The 17,827-nt window shown below is 37.7% G+C and overlaps 1 protein-coding gene across 4 annotated transcripts in view; it reads left to right on the top strand.

Moving 5' to 3' along the window:
* Positions 1-15,911, top strand: part of LOC121870403 (lysophosphatidylserine lipase ABHD12-like) — a 152,535-nt gene extending 136,624 nt beyond the window's left edge. For all 4 annotated transcript variants that reach the window (XM_042372237.1, XM_042372240.1, XM_042372238.1 and 1 more), the window contains one exon: positions 13,431-15,911. The gene's annotated coding sequence lies outside the window, so the exon portion shown is untranslated. The remainder of the gene's footprint in view (positions 1-13,430) is intronic.
* The last annotated feature ends 1,916 nt before the right edge of the window (positions 15,912-17,827 follow it).

Here is a 17,827-nt window from a genome sequence, read left to right as displayed (position 1 = left end):
TAATATTAAGGTACGTTATGTACTTGATCCATTGGGTTTACTGTAAAGTACTGTATACAATACTCCTTATAGTGACATCAAATATCTATGGATCCAATATTTTAAATCCACTGTACTACATACGTAGCTGTATTTTTGGTATAAAATATGTAGAATTTATAGTACGGCAAACATTTCATATTTTCTCCCAAGTGTTTGTCTCTTGCAATTTGAGTTTAGAAGGTCAGTGTACTGGGATGGAAGGTAGAGTGTACCACTGTGAAAAAATCTTCATTAAACCAGAATTCCAATTGTTCTGGGCCATCCTATGCAATAATTAGTTTGAAAGAACAATGCATTATCGTAGAATAATCATGACCTCAGATGTCCATTATAGCTACTGTTATAATGAGTTGCATATTAAATAGTGTAAATATCATTTAAATTAGGGAAAAAAGAAAAATCATGTCTTTCTTACATGTACAGTACACTTTCCCAAAAAAGTATTGGTCCCTTTTCTCAGACACAATGTGTCACAATGGACAAATATTTCAGATCACTAATTGTGATTCCTGTATTATGTTGGTTGGCCTGCCTTCCTAGTATCTGTGAGGTTGCCAGTTATTATTTCTAGCATTTGTTATAATTATGATGAATCACTGTGCTCCATCTTCAGTAGAATAATATAATGATATTAATGTAGAGAAAATGTATCGACAGTAGTCAAATAGTCGGTGTTTTCTGCTGAAAATCCTTGAGCAACACAAGTACCCGAGACTCGTTGGAAAATACAGCTTACTCCGACAGACATCGCCTTGTAGTGTGTATCAGATAATGTTCCGTTGCCAACACAAATCATGAGATGATGTTATATTTATAATTGTTATCTCATCAATTGAGGTAGAAATATCAAAATGCAGTAAATCATAATGTCATTGTAAATTGGATATTGCATAATAATACAGGTTGGACCCCGCTGTATTAGCCCCCGTCTTATAGGCAGAAGTATTTATATAAATGGGTTAATTACATTATACTTATATACTCTATCACCCTGTAAGTTTCCACTAGCTATAAGGTAACATGTTCAGAGCATGTGATAAGGTGTGCCCTCAGGAAGTCACGTCACTTGGTGCTGAGTTAAGCATTAAGTAGCTGGTTCTCTGGCCACCTATTGCGGGCAGTACAGTAGTTTGATATCACTCGCTAGAGGAAGACGTTATTTAGAGCCATCATGGATGGTTCCGTCTTCCCTCGAGGGAGGACGTCGGATATATTTCTGTTCTTCCCTCGATGGGTCCCTACTCACCTCACTCGACTATCTCATCAACAGGACGTACTTAGCAGAGTTATTTAACATAGCCTCTGTCCTCATTTAACGCTCATAGCTACAGTGGTTAAATTATGGTGATAATCATTTTTGAAAGTGTACATACAAACCTTTTGTAATAAATACAAACAAAGGAACATATTGGATTTCACTACAGAAGATCCAATAAACTTTGATCTATATTTTAGTATATCTAAAATATAAGGTAACGTGCTTCACAAGTGATTGTTACGAGTGGTGACAACCCAGGAAGGTTGTTACATATATGACAGTTTCACAAGTAACTGTTACATTCACAGTAAGTCACCTCAACAGATACACAGCTGGTAAAGGTAGAGATATTATGTTCTTCCCATTACTGTGGCATACTGTTAAATCTGTTAATGAGAAAGCATTTTTTACACCACTAATCAGGGACCCGATAGTCCGGCAGCTTCGATGGTTCGGGACAATGTCATAGCTCACTTCTAATGGCTGTTGCCAACATTTTACCTTTAAATACTTATAATTTACCCCTAAATATGCCTCCCAGCAGACCAACAAGCAGTGGAAGTGGTTGTAATGTGGTGAAATGTAAGCATGTGACATTAACTCATTTAAAAAAGATGTCTATACTGAAGAAATTAGACACTAATAGTACATTTTATGCATTATTTTGCCTTTTTTTAACCTCGGTTTCAATGGTTTGGAATTTTCATTAATCCGGAACCGGTCTGGTCCCAAGCTTCCCAGATTAGCGGGGTTCAACCTGTACACCTGTAATTACTATACAGTCTCTCTTCGACTTATGACGGGGTTCTGTCCCGACGACCAGGTCTTAAGTCGATTTGGTCGTAAGCCAAAAAGGCGAAAATAATACATAGAAATTAAAAATGAAATACAGTACAGTAAAAGTAATCAATAATGAAAAATGAATAAAGTGTTACCTTTAATGTAGTCAGCTGAATGCACATGGGGCCTCAATAATTTTTTAATTAAGCATGGAGACGACATTAATTGGATGAAGCAGAGGAGGAGACAGGGCTGGGTGGGTCATCAAGTTCACTTTCTTCAGACAGGCTAACATACTTGCTTGTTGAAGGTATTGGATCATCTTTAGGGAGTGAAGAGGCAGCAGTGGTTGGGTGTGAGGAAACAGCAGTGGGGGATTTCTTAAAAAATATGTCCAATTTAGACTGCACAGTTTGCCTTTTCTTTTCATTGTAAATCTCCCTGTAGCAAGCAAGTGCATCTTGGATCAGTTTGTCAACTTTTGCAAAACGCTCAACATTTTGATCCATTTCTTCAAACATTTGCATCCCCTTATTAATAGTAGCAAATGCCTTTGCCATTAGTCTCACTGAAAACTTTTTGGGGGGTGCAGGTTCTTCTTTTACATTTTGTCTCTCTTCTTCCTCTGCAAATTTCTGTGCCTCCAGTTCAATAAAATCCTCGTTAATTAGCTCTTCTGCTACACTTTCCACCAACTGCTCAACATCTTCATTATCAATTTCTAACTCCAGATGTTTACCCAACTTGTTTACCCTATCTTGTTACTAATCTCAGAAATTGCTTCATCTTTATTAAATTCTTTGAAACTGTTCACATATCTTTTCAGGACCTTCTTCCATATTCCATTCATGCACTGACCTGTAACCTCATGCCATGCTGCAGCTATGTTCTTTGTACGTACATTGCAAAATGTTGTAGTCATACGTAAATAATACGCTTTAAAAGCAGCAATGACACCTTGATCCATGGGTTGGATGACAGAGGTAGTGTTAGGTGGAATGTAGACTACCTTAACATCAGGGTACAGGTCATCCAGGTGTTGTGGGTGTCCCGGAGCATTATTTAAAATTAATAAAATCTTGAAGGCAACCCCTTGTTGCAGACAATACTTTCTTTTTTTTTTTCTTTTTTTTTAAGGGGATTAGCCCACCTGGGCACAGGACACTGACCCACATCAGGGCCTGGGGGGCAAAAATGTAGTAATAATAATAATAATAATAATAATAATAATAATAATAATAATAATAATAATAATAATAATAATAAAAAGAACCATAAAGAAATACAAAAATGAAAAAAAGATCAATAAGAAGAAACAATATATGAATGTTGTGTTGTCAATCGTAAGTGATACAATTGAGACCCTGCAACTGTGTGTAAATGAGGCAGAAAGTCAGATCAGCAACCTGAGGATTTGGTCACAATTTTTGTGATGCCATGTGGCAGCAGGGTCTACCATTAGACAATACAGGTACATTATGCTTCCAATATCTTTCCAGGTGGTAGTACCTCCCTGTTTGGTAGTTGCCTAATACCTACTATCTACCTTGGCTTGTGGAATGAAACAACTTACTAGGAACCAATCCTCAAACAGTGCTAGGGTCATCCATGCTTTCTTATTACTACAATAAAACACTGGCAGTGTGTGCTTGCTGACATTTTTAAAAGCCCTTGGGTTCTCTGAATGGTATATCATGAAGGGTTTTACCTTGAAACCTGCTACATTCCCCCTCAACAGAAGTGTGATTCGGTCGTTGAATGCCTTGAATCCTTGTGGCTGTATGTCCGTTCAGGCATGCTCCTCCAGAATGAGCCAGTTTCATCCACATTAAATATTTGCTCAGGCAAATAATTTCCCTCCACGATGACGCAATCTAGCTCCTCCTTAAAAGCTTCAGCAGTACCCACATCAGCACTTGCTGCCTCTCCACTCACCTTTACACTGTGCAAACTGTAACGGTTCTTAATCCTTTGGAACCACCCATGACTTGCTGTGAAGTTTTGGTCGCAGTCATCTCCTGCCTGCTCTTTCAGGTTTTCTAAAAGGCTTCTTGCCTTAGCCTGTATGGTTAGAAGGCTTAAGGGTACTCACTTTTGCAGCTGATCCTCCATCCACATCACAAGTAATATTTCCATCTCATGAAGAGGACCTTGTCTTTTTTTTGTTATTATTGTTCCCTTTATAGGTGCTGATCCTTTCACTACCTCACGAATTCGTTCCTTGTCTTTCAAAATTGTTGATATTGTCGAGTGAGAGAAGCCAAGGTCGCGTGAAATGGTTGCTACCGTTTTTTTCCATATTCATATTGCATTATTATTTTCATTTTCATCTCAAAAGTAATTGACTGTCTCTTTTTCTTCTTAGCACCACGAAAACTTACTTTTTCGCTTGCCAGCCGTTTTAAAGGGAATTACAAACGAAAGTTTTGTCAGTGCACAGCGCGATGTGAAAAATATTTTATACGACTATGGCTGTCGTATGTCCGGGTTGTTGTAATCCGAATATGTCGAGAGTCGAGGCGAGACTGTATTTGCACATGAATGTAATGTCAGACCATAGTATTTCATGTTTCGTTTGAAGTGATTCCATTGTAACATCGGTTCATGAAAACATGGTAACGTTATATTCCTATTTGGCAACCCATCCTCTGGGGCTGAAATAGTACAATATCTAAGATGCATAAATCAGCAGGGTATATTCGTTTTCCATAAGGTATCACAATTCATCCTATTTCACTACATTATGTAGAGAATAAGTGGTATACTGCAGATATCATGGTGATTACCAGGTGCAAGAAGAAAGAACAAAAGGTGCAACTCACAATCGGAAATACCAACCGAACCGAGACCACTGTTCACGCATTATTGTGTTCATTTCCAAATACATGAGGCGGGGGATACTTTTGGGGGAGAATATACTTGCAGTACGGGCAGCACTTGATTTACAATTTTGATTTACAAAGGTTTTTAGGGAATGTAACCCTCTTGTAAATCAAGGGATGGCTGTACAGTATATAGGCAACTACAGTTTTACCCCGCCTAACGCGGTTTCACTTAACGCGTTTTCGCATATACGCGGTGCCTTGCCAAAGCTGAACTTTCACTTAACGCGGATTTTTTCCACATATACGCGGTGAGTGTCCGAGACGCTATTTTTAGATTTGCCCCACCCGCCACCCTGCCTGACTGCCTGTTTTAGCTCATAAAATTCATACAAATTACCAGGCCAGAATATAATTTACATTGCTGGAATTCTTATAATTTGGTGATCATTTTGAATATAAACATCATATATTTTGCTTTAAACTTACAATTTTTAGATAAAAATTTTTCTCTAGGTAACTATGGTATCTTTTGTGCAAAATATATGACATTTATATTCAAAATATTCCTGGTCTTACAAGGAATCCAGCAATGTCAATTATATTATCCTAACTTTAGTTTGAGGTATTATTTATTAAAATTTAGTGGTTATCCCACACATCTCCTTGGGACGGTTGGTGGGGGGTGGGGGGGAGGGAGGGACCGACCGACCATCTGTTACCCTGTGAAGAATTATTATTTTTTTTTATTAACTGAAGATATTTGTTTTAGCTCATAAAATTCATACAAATTACCCGGTCAGAATATAATTTACATTGCTGGAATTCTTATAATTTGGTGATCATTTTGAATATAAACATCATAGATTTTGCTTTAAACTTACAATTTTTAGATAAAAAATTTTCTCTAGGTAACTATGGTATCTTTTGTGCAAAATATATGACATTTATATTCAAAATATTCCTGGTCTTACAAGGAATCCAGCAATGTCAATTATATTATCCTAACTTTAATCTGAGGTATTATTTAATACTAAATGTTAAAAACTCTGGAAGGGAGGATTGGTGGGGGGTGGGGGGGAGGGTTGGGACTGACCGCGCGGTTGGAAGAGGGGGGGAGGCAAGGTGGGGTACTTTGATTGACAGATAGTGTTGTGAAGATTATTTTTTTTTTTATTAACTGAAGATATTTGTTTTAGCTCATAAAATTCATACAAATTACCCGGTCAGAATATAATTTACATTGCTGGAATTCTTATAATTTGGTGATCATTTTGAATATAAACATCATATATTTTGCTTTAAACTTACAATTTTTAGATAAAAATTTTTCTCTAGGTAACTATGTTATCTTTTGTGCAAAATATATGACATTTATATTCAAAATATTCCTGGTCTTACAAGGAATCCAGCAATGTCAATTATATTTTCCTAACTTTAGTTTGAGGTTATCCCACACATCTCCTTGGGACGGTTGGTGGGGGGTGGGGGGGGGAGGGAGGGACCGACCGACCATCTGTTAGCCGGCTGTGTAGTGTGAGAGGGGGAGGGAGTTGAGTCCATTATTTGAATGGACATTAACTTGGCGACTGTATTTCTCTATTTCTCTTAAGTATTAATTGTGTGCATGTACCATCATAAAATTAAGATGTTATTTTTACTACAACATAGGTATGTGCCTTCAAAAAGTGGAGTTTGGGGGTCGGGCCGGTTTCTATTCGAATTAATCCCATATGTTCTGTTGTTCACTTAACGCGGATTTCACTTAACGCGGGACCCTCTGGGTTCAATTGACCGCGTTAAGTGGGGTACAACTGTACAGTACTTGTGTATGGGGTTTAGCATACATCTGAGGAGTAGAGGCAGAACTCTTCTCCTTGCATCAGGATCTGGGTGGTTATTGGCAGCTACATCAAGGTTTGCATTGAAGTGACCTTTTGGTTGGTGGTTATGGTGAATTTCCTCAATTTACAAGACACTTAGGGATTTAGGTTATTTGTAATAAAGATTTAACTTATGTATGTTGTAGGTTCACATGTAAATCACATGTGGATGTTGTATGTACTGGTACTTTATTTATAATCGAGTCCAGCAGCGCCCGAATATTATGGATTATAATATTAAATAGTAGTGCAAGTAAAAAGGGAAGGAATTAAGGGATTTCCAGACTGTGGTAAATAAAACACTTGGTTGCTACATCCAAGCTTTACTTGACTCATTTCACTACATATTTGAAATAACACAAAAGCAAATGTTGTAACAATTCAAAGAAGAAACAACAATGTACATAATATAATATGGTGGTTTTATCCTAATGATGATGTAAACGCCGACACAAAATACATAGTCAGATCAACTGAGATCAGAGCTTGAGCTGCTAGACGCTAGCAATCTAGACAATCAGACGACAGAGCAAGTACGTGAAGCACAATAAATGCCGCAAGTATACAATAAACTAAATGAACTAATATGATACTTATAAACAAGAACAAAATAATATTACAGTATTTTTCCTCCTAGAAAACGTACACTAATAGTATGTAAACAGCAGATAACTCAAATACATACTTGTCATCAAGATACTAATTTACTTCAATACATAATCTTAATCCCAGTCATAATGATTGGGAGGCTTTGGTACTCGAGTAGACCTTCTGGGACTCACCGGGGAAGGTGGAACATCTTCATTGGGTATTTCACACAGTAAGTCACGACCTTGACTACTTGGTGTAGTGAGGAATCAATCATTCTCGCCCTGTTGTCATGGACTGATTCTTGTGATCAGACTCGACATCATGCTGCTTCACAGGAGTTGTCAGACTCGTTTGACCTGGGGCCAAATCACGGACAGATATCTAATGCTAGCTTATGTTGGGTTTACATCAACGAGCTCAAATTGGTCTACTAGAGGTTTAATCTTGCTAGACCAGACAACATGTCGAAGCAGCACTGATGGCAGTGAGTTAAGCGTCGTTGAAATCCAAAAAACCGCTCATGTGGGGCTGTATTAGTTGAAGTAGACAAAAGTGATCTAATTGAGTGTAGTGCATCTGGAAGCACCAATTCCCAGTGTTGATCTGCTAGATTGTGTGACTTCAGTGTTAGACGAATAGCCTTCTATATGATACCATTGAACCGTTCGACCTGTGCATTCCCTGTGGAATGGTAGGGTGTTGTCCTGCTTGTTGCGACACTCTTTTGAGAAAGGTGTGTCTAGAGCTCCCGGGACATAAAGGAGGTACCTCTGTCTGAGTGGATAAAGTTAGGCATTCCATAAAGGCTAAATATTGTTTCAAGGCATTTGATCACAGTCGTCGTGTGCATGTTAGGGCATGGGAATGCAAAGGGGAAGTGTGAGTACTCATCAACGGCTTTAAACATATAAGGATTACGGGTCGCTGATGGTAGAGGCCCCTTGCTATCGATGCTGAGCTGCTCCATAGGCTGAGTAGCTTTGATGAGTGTCCCTTCTGATGGGCGGTAGAACTGGGGCTTCAATTCTGCGCAGACTTTGCAAAATGCACATGTTCTTTTTACGTCTTCTGTTGAGTATGGAAGGTTTCTTGATCTCACAAAGTGTAGGAGCTGAGTCACTCCAGGATGGCAGAGTCCATTATGGATTTCAGTGAGAGTAGATGCAGGCAATGTTGAACAGCAAAGTGCTCTGGTCAGCGTAGCAGAAGCCACATTTTCTTTTCTGGGGCAATACCGTATGGTGTAGCTGAAGGATGCAAGCTCCAACCTCCATTCTTGGATTTTATTATTCTTTACTTTAGTTCGCCTTCTGCTGTCTAGCATAAATGCTACGGTGTGTTGGTCAGTGATCAGCACAAAATGACGCCTGGCTAGGAAATGGCTCCATGTACGCACTGCCTCTATAATGGCAGTAGCCTCTTTCTCTACAGCTGGGTAATGTAACTCACTTCCCTGCAAAGTCCTGGACATGAATGCAACAGGACGGCCACCTTGGTTCAAGACTGCTGAAATAGCTACTTCTGAAGCATCGCACTTCACTACGAATGGCTGGTCCTCATCGACATCGTAGAGTTGCATCCACAAGTCGCTTTTTTAAGAGTTCAAATGCTGTCAAGGCTGCTTTGCCCAGTGGGAAAGTCTTACTTCTTACCAAAGGTTGAATCATGTCTGAGAAATTGGGGATCCATTTGGCATAATAGGCGAACATTCCCAGTGCCCTCCGCAGAGATCCTACGTTTGTGGGTGGCAGCAATTCTTGGAACGGACACATCCTCTCAGGGTCTGGCTTTATGGTAACACTCCTTACACAATAGCCAAGAACATTGATGGTGGATACTAATTTCATGGGTTTAGATTCATTGAGTGTCAAGTTTCTGCGCTCAGCGACTTTTAGATATTTCCGAAGATGTTCGTTGTAATGTTGTCCAAGTATGGGAAAAATATGCTTGAGATTTTCTTCTTCCACAAGCTTGTCCATCAAAAGTTGAAAAAAAGCAACTCCATTTGTGAAACCAAATGGTATTCTACAGAATTGATAGTCTCCTATCAGCTTCAAAAGCTGCATACTTCTTGTCAGATTCTTTGATTTGAACTTGGTGATAGGCACTTTTCAAGTCGAATGTAGAAAACACTAATTGGCAAGATTATTGACCATGTCATCTATACTCGGCAGTGGATAAGCATCCAGTTCCGTATACTGATTAATGGTCTGAGAGTAATCAATACAGAGTCTCTTCTTGTGTCTGTTAAGAGGATCTTTCACCACAACCTGGGTGTGCCATGGAGATGAGCTTGCTTCAATGATACCTTCTGACAGTAAGCGAGATGTTTGTTGCTTAATGAACAAGCGGTCATCCTTACTGAAGCGCCGCGATTTGGTTGCAATGGGTTAACATTCTGGTGGCAGGTTTGGAAAAAGTGATGGCTCATCCATCAAAGCTACTGAGAGTGCACAGACTGAACTGAATTGGTACCAGCAACTGTGAGCTCTGGTTTATATCCTCCATACTCGAATTTTCAGACTTTTGTGTTGTTTCTGAAAGTCTTGGCCCAAAAGCAGGTCACAACACAAGTCTTTTAATACTCCAAGGCTGGTAAATGTATACGTTTGGCCATTGAGCTCCAAAGTTACATTAGAAAACCCTGAAGATATGGTGCTTAATGACATTGATGCCACAGAGATCTCCTTGACTGATGGAGACACTGTCAGATTAAATTTTTTTGCAGTGCTTTCACTTATAAAACTATCAGAGCTACATGAATCAATTAGTGCCTTCAGTTTATGTCCATTTACTGTGACTTCAGTGGCTGCATGTGAGAGGCTCTGAGGAAATGCAGTTGTAATAGCAAGAACAATAGGATTGTACAATGTAGCAGTAGTACTCACGGATGTCTTTGACCGACAGGCTTTAACAAAATGCCCTTTCTTGCTGCAAGTATGGCAGGTAGCATCACGTGCCGGGCACTTGTTTCTAATGTGAAACGCACCGCCACAGAAGTAACATTTCTTCCTAGCAGTGTAGACAGTGTATGATCCTCATGGGGTAGTTCTTCTTTTGTCTGGGGTTGCTCAGGTACAACTAGTGCAGCAGTGTGGCACTTGGTGATGAGTAAGCATCAGCATTACGTTGGGCCAGGTCAAGTGAGTATGCTTGATTATAGGCTCAGTAAGCCAAGTGTCTTGTTCTCCAGAAGACATTGCCAGATGAGTGGTGAGGAAATACCATTGATGAAGGCATCATGGATTAATTCTTCACGTTACTGTTCCGCAGTAACTGGTTTCAAGTTACAGTCTTTACTGATTTTGCGTAGTTCTCTTAGAAACTCATCAAGGGTCTTACCAGGCTGCTGCCACCATGTAGCTAAAAGGTGTCTTGCAAATGTCTCGTTGGGAGTTTTCACACACACTTTTACTAGCATAGGTATGGCATTTTCAAAGGTTGGACACTCCTCAATAAATTCATAAACAGTATGCGATACACTGTTCACCAGAGTTCTGAGTTTGTCAGAAGCATTTTCTCCACACTCCTCAATGAAGTTTATGAATGTGTGATGCCAGTGCTTCCACTCCTTGGCTGCTGTAGGCAAGTTAGGATCAATATCCAGACGTGTGGGTTTTAGTAGCTTCTCCATGGTAAGCTTAGATGAGTCAAGTAAATTGTGGTAAATAAAACACTTGTTTGCTGCATCCAAGCTTTACTTGACTCATTTCACTACATATCTGAAATAACACAAAAGCAAATGTTGTAACAATTCAAAGAAGAAACAACAATGAACATAATATAATATGGTGGTTTTATCCTAATAATGAAATAAACGCCGACACAAAATACATAGTCAGATCAACCGAGGTCAGAGCTTGAGCTGCTAGATGCTGGCATACTAGACAATCAGACGACAGAGCAATAAATGCTGCAAGTATACATTAAACTGAAATGATACTTACAAACAAGAACAAAATAATAATACAGTATTTTCTTTAATGTTATTTTAAAAATATCACACATCCTACCCACGAAGTCAGCAGCTGACCAAATTACTTGAAACTGCCATACCTCTCGAGTTTTGCTAACTTAAATTCAGCTTTATTATAATAGACTCCTGTCGAACTGTCAATGAATGCTCTCGGTCCTTCTGTTTCAAGTGGTGAAACCATTCCTAAAAGGAGGAAAGTATCTTGTTAAGTCAGAACAGATATACATACAGTCCTATTTTCTTTACATACAGTAGTCTTGAAATTGTCACATTTATGGGGTCCCTAATTACAGTATGTTTGAAGGATGTTTTTTATTGATAGAAAACATATTAACAGGAAATTGGGTAAAGAAAATCTTTCATATTAACACAATATTTTATTCAAGAGCTTTATTCTTGTTTGTAATTGTTGTGCACTGTTGTATTGTTGAACCTTATTTTTACTACAGTTTTACCCCGCTTAACGCGCTTTCACTTAACGCGTTTTCGCATATACGCGGTGCCTTGCCAAAGCTGAACTTTCACTTAACGCGGGTTTTTTCCACATATACGCGGTGAGTGTCCGGCTCGGATGCTATTTTTAGATTTTGCCCACGCGCCACCCACCCGCCCGCCTGCCTGCCTGCCTCTCCCTCCTCCTCCATCCGCTTGGGTAAGCGGCGCGGTAAGGTTGCGCAGTGTGTGTCTTTGTTGCGTTATCACTGACGTCATATGATGTCTCGGACTGTGATTGGCCATGCAGCCCTACCCCCCTCTGCTGCTAGCTGTAATTGGCTTAAAGTATTATGACGTGACTACCCCGGGGAGGGAGGGAGGGAGGAGAGACGACGCTTGACCTAGCCGCGGCAGTTTCATCCCTCAAGGCCACGCCGTCAGCAAAGCATAACCGAGTTCTTCGCCCGCAACCCACCACAGCCAGCCCAAGCCAGTGATAGTGATAGTGAAGTTGATTTTGAGGGATTTGTCAGGGAAGCCATGACAACTGTAAGTGACAGTGATATTGATTCACCTAGTAATGGTGATTCACCTAGTAATGGTGATTCACCTGAGGGGCAGTAATCTGCCCTCTGCCTCGGAACCAGCCTCCATCCCCGTATGCCGACCCATCTCTTCTACTACCGTGAGTGTTCCTCAAAAATTTTCGTTTTTTAACCTATTCTTTATTTTTCCTATGTTAACCTTTATCTTTCCTAACCTAACCTCTTCTATATTACTTGTTTTTCATGCCACCATAAAGTTAAGATAGAATTTTTACTACAACATAGTTATTTGTCGTCAAAAAGTGGAGTTTGGGGGTCGGGCTGGGTTCTATTGGAATTAATCCCATATGTTCTGTTATTCACTTAACGCGGTTTTCACTTAACGCGGGACCCTCTGGGTTCAATTGACCGCGTTAAGTGGGGTACAACTGTACTTATGATACCGGGTATACAGCATTATGATATCAACCAGTTTAAGATAAATGCCTTGTACTGTACTTTAATTGCCATCACTTTGTACACTTATTGATGAGAAATATGTTAATCTTGTGGGAAATAGTTAGAGACTAGCTATTGTATAGTAGCTAAAACTACTATCTGTGCATAATTTGTGGGAAACAATAGGAGACCATGGACGATAAATTTTGGTAAATGAGGTCTGTCACTGGTCACATGTAAAATTTTGGAGCATATCGACCCCCACCTGCACAGATACCCGGTTGTTTTAGCTACTGTACAGTGAGTTATATTATTTATGTAAATTTGTACAGTATTAATTTTAATTATTGACTTTTACCAAGTATAGATTTGGTAATGATTCAAAGTACTGTTCTGTACTCCTAAAAGTTTTTACTAATTTCAAAGAGCTGTAAACCATTACAATAGTATTAAAATGTATTTAAATGCTTTCACATATTGATTTCTAAGTCATATATGTATCTATTACTACTGTACTTGATGAAAGCCATTTCTACCATAGAGAGGACAGTGGTGAAGAATTTCATTAAAAAGTGTTAATCACAATCTTTGCTTGTTTAAGTATTGAATAATCCTTAAGACTTTTCACACGTTTAACCAAAAATTCTTCCTATTTTGTAGCTATCGCACAAGTAAACCAGAGGCTCTTCTGTTGGCGTCTCAGCAAATGAAGCTGTTAGTCTGAAAAAAGAGGATCCTACACTGAACATTTAAGTTAACTCAGGAAAGTAGGATTAATAGATGGGTAACATTTCTTTGAATTAATTTAGTTTATACATTTATAGTAGTATTTGTAATTTCCTATTTTCTTTTACTTATAAATTTTCTAACTATTCTCAGGTTTTACTTGAATTACCAAGGTAATTTTTTGGCATAACTATTTTCACATTTCAATATCATATCCAGTACTGTATTATCATGCCCGGTGCTGCTTCTGGTGTTACAGATAACTTATTAAGTCTTACCTACACATATGCTGAGATGGATATCGACAGCAATGTCTGCCGAGATGTTGTATCTTCACCTCTCTACATGGGAAATAACTAATTTGATAAGGTTCATAGCATTTAGCGTTATGAAAATATTTGTTTTTTACTGATACAGTTAAATATGTTAAATAATACAATAGTATTTCCCTTCAACGCTTCTTAGAGAATATGAGATGTTCGCTTTACTCCAAACTAAATGTTATTTTATCCAAAATACATTCAGGGGTAATATTACAGTAGTTTTAGTGTTACTATATGGACTAAGTATTCAACACATCAAAATATCAACTTTACTCTGCCTTATTGCTTCATATTATTTCTCCTTTTCATAGAGTTCCATCTAAGTTAGGCACCTCATTAACCTAATACAGTACTGTAGTCTTTAATTGTCTACCCCAAAAATAAAGAGGAGTTATCTAGCATATGATGCATCCATTACTCCCCACTAATGATTAGTTTCTTTAAAACCCTTGAATGCTTCACATTTAGTTACCGTAATTGCCCACATATAAGACGCACCCCTATTTTACAAGGAAATTTTGTGGATTTTTTTTTAGTTTGTTTTGTCATACAATTATTGACAGTGATTTTAAAGTGTTTTTTTAGGGGAAAACATATGATTTTGTGCATGTAAATACAATATACAGTAAAGCATCCGATAACAACGGTTCGACCAACAACTTTTCATATTTAAGACCCAAGTTAATTTAGGACCCAATTCAATTTACGTCCTTATTTCATTCGTATTTACGACCAAAATACAATAAAAATAAAATTTAATTAAATTTTCATATAAATAATAACTAAATCCCGATATGCATTATAAAAAAAAATTTACTGTAAAAAATATGAAGAGCGCCGTGCGCAAAGAAGCTGCCCTGCTAATGAGTGGTAAACAACAGTTGGCGGGCCTTTTGTTTTCACGCTTCTAGAACAGGGAGAAAACTTTGAAGTTTCTTAAAGCATTTTTGCATACCTATTCAACGAGAGCAAGTGATGGTAGTGTTGTTTCAAAAGCTAATAAAAAGTGTATAAGCTTAGCCGAGAAACTAGATGTGTTAATACGACATGAAAAAGGTGAGAGGTCTGTGGCTATTATATGGAGCAAGCAATGAACTACTTGCCCTCCTTACATCAAAGAAACATTTTCCTCCATTGCCTGATATTTAATTTACATAAGTTCAGGACTTTGCAATATTTAGCATCAGGTAGAGCAATGGTACACCCCTCAGAGTCATCTTGACAGGATCACATGAACTTTTTCCAGTCAGAGAGAGCAGTTTTCTTTCCTCCTCATTGTTTTGCTTAATTATCAGTGTTTGCTGGGCACGTCATGAAGTAAGGTGACAACTTGTAGCGGGTTATCATATGTACAGGAATTCTATGTACAGTAAGAGAATTAGTGTTCCTGAATTAGAAAGTTAATCATAGATCTGTTATTGTATGTTGTCATGAATGCGTAGAAGAATTATTAACACACACGAGGTTAAAAACTATTATTTCGAGTGATAAAACACCCCAAGTGAAGATTTGAACATCAACAATTCCTAAAGACATAGTAGTGGTGTTGTGCAGATTGTATGGGTTCACTTTATTTGGTTGTACAGTAATTGAAACAAATATTTGATGATATTAAAATTACTGTACAGTATTAGCATTGTGGTCAAGCACAGATGGCTTCATCCATAATTTTGTCTTATTACTTTATTTATTTTTTTCATCATCACTGAATTGTTTGGGAGACAATACAATATTTGGCTTCATCTCAGCATACTCATTATATCAAAGCAAAATACCTCAGGTAGTCATAGGTTTAACTTATTTTTATTGTAAGAGTAATTTCAGTTTACTATTAATTTACAGCAAAAATTATTTTAGTTCCTTTTGTTAGGATACTATTGTATTTACTCTTATAATGTACTGATGCAATTCCCTAATGTGACGAAGAGTCATATATGATTATTTTTTAGCTCTACATATCAAAGCATAATTTTTTCTGTCATTATCACACTACCATGTATAATACTTGATATGCTTTGAATCATTTCCTTGCATTTTTTAATCTCTCTTATATCCATGTCGATACTGTACTCATTTAAAGTGCTTATAAGTATTTCTTGTTTTAACTACTTTAAGGTTTTGATAGCAGTTCTTTGCTTAATATTGACAATAATGCATTTAGAATGGCTGTACAGGGGGCCCCCTAAATTTGTGGGGGGTTAGGTTCTCCAATCCGCGAATAACATTTGCGGATTGGGAGGGGAGGGGGGGGTAGGGTACATTTTTAGTTGTGTACAAATAAATATAAATTCCCTCTGTGTTTGCCCTTAGGACAATTATTTCTTTTACCTGTATTGTATATATGTGTGTACACACACACACACACATACAAATAAATAATAATGGGAAAATACTCTCACAAATAATCAGAGACAAATTTATTAAAAATGTGAGTCTACCCTCAAGTCCGTCCTTTATTAATTAAGTAATAAAGCACGGCCTTGAGGGCAGACTGTCACATTTTTAATAAATTTGTCTGATTATTTGTGAGAGCATTTTCCCATTATTATTTATTTGTATGTGTTCTGTGTGTATGTGTCTACACACAGACACACATTTACAATACAGGTAAAGGAAATTACTGTCTCTAGAACGAATGGCTCCCTGTCCCAGCAGCAAAATTGCCGGCAACTTTAAAACTACCCACAGATATTCTTGGGTACATCCAGGGTGTCATCCGAGAATAATAGAGGAATGCGAAATAAAAATCCGTGAACTTGGGGAGTCCCCTGTACAGTACTTGAGTTTGCTTATGTATATTTTATCAATGTATTTCATATGAGTGAGTAATAATTGCTTAACTGCAGTTTGTTGTAATACTCGACGTCAAATGTGTTGAGTGTTATTTAAAAAAAACTTATTTAAAGGAATTTGAGTGGTGGAAAAAATCAGCAGTGGCGTGTATTTCTTTCTTTTTACTAGACTGACATACGGTACGAATTTCACAGAATAACAAGAACTTACGATGAAACCAACATATCTTAGTGCATTAGATAAAAGTATTTTTCAGAATTCTACATTTTTTACAGAAATAGTTAAGGTGGCATATTGAAATTAATAATTGTAGTAGAGAAATGAGTCATAATATTATATTCTGTTAAAGTAAAGTTTGAAGGCAGAAATACTAAGAATTTAATGAAAAAAAAAATCCATGAAAGTAAAGCTAATCACTGTCAGTTACATATCTTTAAAATACAGGTACTGTTATGAAAGCAATTCATTTAGATAAGGAAATTTTATTGCTGTATTGTTTTGTACTGTACTGTACTGCACTGCACTGTACTGTACACATGATTCCATAAAAAAATATGTTGCTTATATGGTCAATAGGCAAGTCCTTTTTCTATAGCTATAAAAAGTAGACATTTGTACATCCAATATAGTGATTAATTTAACTCGACCATTCTCTGTCATCAGTTTAAAGGCAAAACTGAACACAGAAGGACAGTGCAGATACTAGTAGTTGTATTATTTTGGTGTAGGCAGCTATCAAACAGGGAAGTACTACCGCCTGGGAAGATATTGGAAGTATAAGGTGTTCTCTAATGGTAGACCCTGCTAATCTGCCTTTCTGCCTCATTTACACACAATTGCAGGGTCTCAATTGTTTCTCGTACTACAGTAGAACGTCGATATAACATGAGGTACGCTCCAAGAGAGGTCGCTTTAAACCGAATTTGCACTAAATCGAGGTGTTGTTTCAATGTAATAATTTAGTTTGGTACTTGAGAGAAACAAAATACTAAAAAGACTGAGAGTCTACCCAGCTGCACCTCAGCCCATCTAGAATAAACAAAACATTGTATTTTGTTGTATTATGCTAAAACAAACACTCATATATCAACACAGCTAAAATTATGGGATGTGAAATGGTCTGTTTACTAGCAATCAGCTGAAGGGAAGATGGGGAGGTGAGGTGATATGTTTGACAGTTGTTGCCAAGGTCTAGTGCCATTTATTTATCTGTCC

The sequence above is a fragment of the Homarus americanus genome, unplaced genomic scaffold, assembly GCF_018991925.1.
Source record: "Homarus americanus isolate GMGI-L3 unplaced genomic scaffold, GMGI_Hamer_2.0 scaffold40856, whole genome shotgun sequence".
Taxonomy (NCBI): domain Eukaryota; kingdom Metazoa; phylum Arthropoda; class Malacostraca; order Decapoda; family Nephropidae; genus Homarus; species Homarus americanus.
This window is presented reverse-complemented; position numbering and strand designations above follow the sequence as displayed.